Below are 5,400 nucleotides of genomic sequence, written 5' to 3'. Positions count from 1 at the left end.
GCTTAAGTCCTAAACTATGATAGGAATATAGAAACGTATGTTCAGCGTTTACATTAGAAAAGTAATACAAAATAATATTTTTGAAGTATACAATAATTGTAAGTCCATTGCAACAAATATTTTTGTTTTGTCTCTCCTGTAAAATCCTGCTTTTTTTGACTTTTGTTACTCGACTTCTGTGGTACAGATATATCAACTACATCATGCACCGTCCGTATTTGCACGAATGGTTGTCTTAATCTTGACATAGATACTTTGGTCAGGTTTAGTTATATATGCGTGGTCGAAGGAATGCGAAAGTAGTTCAGTTACAAATCCTTGGTTCAAACAGGGAAAAAAGAGTTAAATATATGCGTATTTTAGTATCCATCATATAACGTAACCTGCATTTCAGTTGGTGACAACAGTATTTTAATTAAAGGCCCACTTATCTATTTAGGCCATTACCCTCTCTTAATGAGGCATGTAATGTTAATAATTTATTATGAATGTTTTTGGTTATTTTTTTTCATCGTTTTGCGCCACACACATAATACTATAATAGACATATCATATTTTCCGCCACTTGAAATATACGATTTCTAAACTATTTAAATGATAATTCAAAAATTAACAAAATTTACATATCAGCTTCTGCCATCATTCCATAGATTTATTGTTCAGTAAATATAACCTAGTAAAATGCAGAATTAATGATTTAAAACGGTTTTGGGTTATGGTAGGTATACTAATCCTCATACTACAAACGATGGTTTTTAACTTGTACACGGCGCATATTATGTAAAATGTTGTACGTTTGGCACATTGTGGATAACGGAACAATTTTACTATTATTTTTTTTTTATCGCATATTTTAGAAAAAATGTTATTTTGTTTATTTACAAGAGTATAACATTTGTCCAGATAAAATATGGACCCCAGACACACCCAACACCCTTCTACAACCACTGGAGGCACTTATAATGGTGTCGATCTCTGTACGTTGGGGTTATCGGTATCGTAATATATTAATATATTATACATATTATACGCACACACGCACAGACACACACAGACACACACACACCCGCTCACCCACACATTATATAGCCTACCAGTCAACGGTAATTATTATATAATATTCACACGATTGTAGTCGTAGGTATAATATATTATTCGTCTGATGTTTATGTATAATAAATACGCTGTACTGCAGCAGCCCAATACAAGTGACGAGCGCGGCCCGGAATTGAATTAAATAATAATAATATAAACTCGACAATGCGGAGTTGACAGCGCGCGGATGTTCCAGAATTATTATTATTGTTCGATGACTTCATTATACGCGACTGATTTCAGTAAAACACTATGTTTACGGAAATGATAATTACTTCACCGCCGCCGTCGTGTTTGTAATGTCTGTACGCATATTATAGTTTGGGTATAATAGTATACATTATTATTATTATTATTACTGTCGTATAAATGAGTACCTTATAGTCTGTGCACCTTCCTACCTGATGGATGCGATGACGTGAATGTTTCACGTCATGAACAAATAATTTATTCCAAAAGTATCCACCCCTCCTAACCGTTCGAAATTATACAAGTTTTCCCGTATAGTCGTATACCTAATGTAATGACATAATATACAATATTATATAAGGGGTAAAGTCAAAACTTAAACAAACTATTCGGTATGTAGGTATATTATATAATAAATAGTAGATGTGCGTGCACCTATATAACTTATAAGTAATATTGTATTGTACTTTGTTCGACAAAACTTTTCTTACCTACCGTGCATAATAATTTATAGTTCGAAATCTGTGAGGTATCAACAATATAACGACAATAACTACAGTAGGTATGTTTGCAGGGAAACAAAATGTATAATGAATCTCTCCTGTTTGGTATATGTATTTGTTACCTACCTCTGTTGGTACCTACTACCTGCAGTTAAAACGCAAATGTTGAATTGACTAATCGAAAAATTAATTTTTTTTAAACATTTTAACTTAACTGGTTTCTTTCTTTTCTTATTAACTTAAGAATGTAACTAGTTTAATTTACCATGTTGAAATAACTTAGCCTTCTTTTCAATTGATTTAATAATAATTCATCAACAGTGAAAACTAAAAAATATGTTTTTGAGGCAAGGTTCCACGTTTAATCGTACTGTAGATGTAAGATTATAAGAATATATTATATTGTTATATTTCTAATAACGTTTTTAAAAAGATAAATGTAAAAATTGTGTTCATTGGGTGTAATGTATGATTAATTAATATACACAATATTTGCCATTACTGTATGTACATCTTCAATATTTATATCATTTTTTTTTTATTAATTATAAATAGTGTTCCTGACATACAAGGTCATCTAACTTATTGATAAAATAGTAACAATATTTAACATTTATACAGTTGATAGGGGTAATTAATTACAAATATTTACAACAAATTTCAAGCATTTACATCGACGAATATATATTATATTATATAATGATACAATAAAATGAATTAAAAATGTATAGGTTTAGTATAATTATATCATAAAACACTTAACCGAACAATAAGACACCTATCAAGGAAAATATTAAGATTTTTTAAATACTAGTGTTTGTATTTTGCACAAGTAAAATATTTTTTAGTAAATAAGTGAAAAAAAACTAAAAAATTCTTGGTTGAGTTTTTGAAAATTTCAATACTTCTGAAATTCAATCTTAATTGCACGCAGACAGAATTAGGGCTAGGAACTACGAATTGTTAGGTATTACCTCCGAGCTAACACGCGACACGTTCCTTACGCACATTCGTTTACATCAACCGTTCCGGTAAGAGAAATTCGTAAATACTTGTAGCAACCGCATTTTTTGGTAGGTGGACCGAAACTTACCTCTTAGGAACAACAACCTCTAAAAAAATAATCGAAACGTTAGAACGTGAGTTCTTTTCCCGTTTTGGTTACCCCCGCGTGTGTCTTAGTGATAACTGTCCCCCCAGTTTGTGTCAAACGAAATGTTAAATTCTGAGGAGCTCAGGGTTGGACAACTCCGATCTACCATCCGAGATCGAACCCAGTCGAACAATAGGGATTTAAAAAAAGGTTTGCGCGCAAAGCTTGTCGACGACAAACATAAATATTGGAACACGACTACCCACAATGTTCTTTTCGATACGGAACAGGTGTAACGAACAGACATGCTCGCCCACCCGCGGTTCTTGTCATTTGTATGGAATTCAAGAGACCCAGAAATTGAGCGCTGTCAAAATCTGTGCTAGGAAAATCACAAGAAGAGTGGGTGGGACGAGAAAAGCGTATATTAGGCAAAAAGGTAGTGGTTAAACCAAAAACAAACACTGGTACATCGGTGAAGTTCAGCAAGCGCGACGTAGTCTACTACAAAGCACACCATCTATCGAAGGTACATAAGGATTTTCACTCCAGTTCGCGCCAAAATAGTGGGGCCCTGTGAGCCTAGAGAGTCAGGTCAGAAAAGGAGTTTTCCTTACCGACCAGCAACCTCTGCGGAAAAACTTGTGTCATGCCTAAAACGCGCCCTCACAGACCAACAATAAAATAAAGAATGTTCTGTATTAACTGTCATTTTCAGACATCATGCGCGGCCAACAAAAGGCTGAAAAGAGACAGCAGGTGGCAGCCCCGATCGCGCAGATGGGGCTGGTGTCCAAAGACCAGGACGAGCTGAGGACGGCCGCCGAGATGAGGACTGGTAAACTCCTACAAATGTAGGTATAATCTCCTACATAGACATAGTGTTAACTCCTACAAACGATAATAAAATAATAATTTTTACAAAAAAGTTAAATTCATTTTTAAAAAGGTGAACAAGTGGTTATTGCTTGTACCTCTTTCATGTCCTCCTAAGTCTTAGCATACTTATATCAATTTTCATTTCAATTATCATTTCCTCCACTTTGAATCGTATAATTATCATACATTATTAAATAATGTATTACAATATTAAAAACTTAAATAATAATCGTATTAAAATAAATCATTAACCAAGTGTTTGTATTTTATCTATAAAAATATATTTTTATATTTAATATTTTAAAGTTATCATTATTGCTTTTTTAGCTTTTCAATTCCAAAATTTTGAATTCAAATAAAATGTTGGAGTGTAGAATATTACCCTATTTTTTTCAGGTAAAAATGTCCATGTAATAGATTACAGTATCTTTGATTTACAGGTAAAAATGTTATTCATGTAGGAGTTTACATTTGGCCACCCAGATCAACCGGATGACAACCCATAACCTGCTACAGGACCCGGTGAGGGCGACCATTTATCACTTGGGCAGAACGGACGGCGAACATCCAACGGACACTTAGCTTCAGCTACACAGATGCCACAACCACAAATGACGATCACGTCAGGCCAACAACAACAGCCGCTGGCAAGACAACAACCACCACAGCCAAGGCCGCCGCAACAACAAACGGTGGCAAAACCAGTGAGTGTACCCGGACTGTCAAGGGCAACCGTGGCAAAGCTGGCGGGGAGCAGGAGAAAGTTCCAACAGCTGAAGGACAAGAGGAAGGCCAGGGAACAAAAGGCAAGCCAGCAATACCGACTATCTAAGCAACTTGAACTTTTGAATTTGATTACTATATTATAGCAATTCTTCTCAGGATAGGTCAACTACCTCGATAGACGTATACCAATTACACGCCATTCTTTTTAATTGCCCTGTAGCAACCCGAGGGGTGGATACGCGCTTACCCTAAAATTCATTCGATATTGTCTATGAACCTGACTGGGTGCCCGGCCCTTGTTCTGGAGAACTCGGGTAGTGAGGCCCTTGCTGTACGCCAAGTCGTCGCGTCGTATGGTATTAGTACCGATCGTTGTATGACGCGTAGCATGATGCACTTGTTGATTGACCCCAGCAGACGTATAGGCGTGACTGTGATCTTCCATGGGCCGAAGCCCTATGCCTCAATCATATTATCCATAAAAATTTCTTAAGGCTAAAAATAGTTCATTTTTTTACTAACTTACAAATTAAAATACCCTAAAACATAAAAACGATATATTTTTAATTATCAATATTAAATAGGTATATAAAATTGAATGTGTTGTATTTATAGAATGGTTGACCAAAGGGTCGATGATAATACCTACTTTTGAGTCTGCGCACGCCTATGAGTAGTCGACATTAAAAACGGTCAGTCGTTCGTGGCAGCTATGTGGCTGGCACCCGGCTGAGCGTCACCTGCATTGTACTCGCGTACAGCTTGCTCAGCTGGTAATTCTCATGTGTACGGGTGACGAGTGGTTTTTGAACCGCGAGACTGTTTTTTTGCGTGTCAGTTGTTTTGTTGCGTAGCAGCCCACAGTCTGCACGCCCGCTTCCAGTGCCAGGAAACGTGCCTTGGACGATTTTGAGT

This window comes from Acyrthosiphon pisum, chromosome X, assembly GCF_005508785.2.
Source record: "Acyrthosiphon pisum isolate AL4f chromosome X, pea_aphid_22Mar2018_4r6ur, whole genome shotgun sequence".
NCBI lineage: Eukaryota > Metazoa > Arthropoda > Insecta > Hemiptera > Aphididae > Acyrthosiphon > Acyrthosiphon pisum.
Note: the sequence above shows the minus strand (reverse complement) of the source record.